The 793-nt window shown below is 34.8% G+C and overlaps 1 non-coding gene across 1 annotated transcript; it reads left to right on the top strand.

Annotated features, from left to right (window-relative positions):
* Positions 1–269: 269 nt before the first annotated feature.
* On the top strand, positions 270–342 carry Trnar-ucg (transfer RNA arginine (anticodon UCG)). The gene has a single exon. It is a non-coding gene; the product is annotated as a tRNA-Arg (tRNA).
* The last annotated feature ends 451 nt before the right edge of the window (positions 343–793 follow it).

The raw sequence follows: 793 nt of genomic DNA on the forward strand, positions 1-793 counted from the left end.
TGGGTTAATCGTGATTTTAATTTCATATTCATACAGTCGGCATTACAACATCGTCTCGCGTCCGAGGTGTCCACAAAAGAAAAGAAAAGAAAATATTGCGGATATTGTTATTATTATCATATTAATATTCATCGAAGTAATTGTGTTTAGGGATGACGATCTATTCCCAATTTTTTTGCAGAAAAGCATTCAATAGCTGGTGTGTTGTAATTGAGTGTAAAACTAGTCCTGTTTCTTTAGTTTGGACATATTTGTATTCCTAGACAAGGGACCGTGTGGCCTAATGGATAAGGCGTCGGACTTCGGATCCGAAGATTGCAGGTTCGAGTCCTGTCACGGTCGATACTCACTTTATTAAAAATAAACTTTTACATATATATTTTTTGTAAGCTGCCTTTTATCTCTTTAAAAACGCAAAAAATAAAGTAACCTGTGAACAATGTAATTCTAGGCGGGTTAAGGGTTATTCTCCTTTTAAGGATAAGCCTTAGAGCTTTTGCCACTAGGCTGTTCAAATTCAGGTTTCATTCAATACTTGCAAGCTTTATCTTCGCATATTAAGTTTTCCTAAGAAATCCGAATCATGAGCGAACTCAGTTTTATCGGTCGAATTCTTATATGCGTTCTAACCGCCGCACCATCTCGGCTCATTTTTATTATATGCTATATATGTATATTATATTTAAGGTTGTAGTAACAAGATGCATTAACAAGTATTAAGTTTCATCAAAACACAATCTCATTTAACAATTATGAGAAGAAAGCTCCCGTGATATTAGACTATAACTTCCCT

Source organism: Vanessa tameamea, chromosome 19, assembly GCF_037043105.1.
Source record: "Vanessa tameamea isolate UH-Manoa-2023 chromosome 19, ilVanTame1 primary haplotype, whole genome shotgun sequence".
NCBI classification, from domain to species: Eukaryota; Metazoa; Arthropoda; class Insecta; order Lepidoptera; family Nymphalidae; genus Vanessa; species Vanessa tameamea.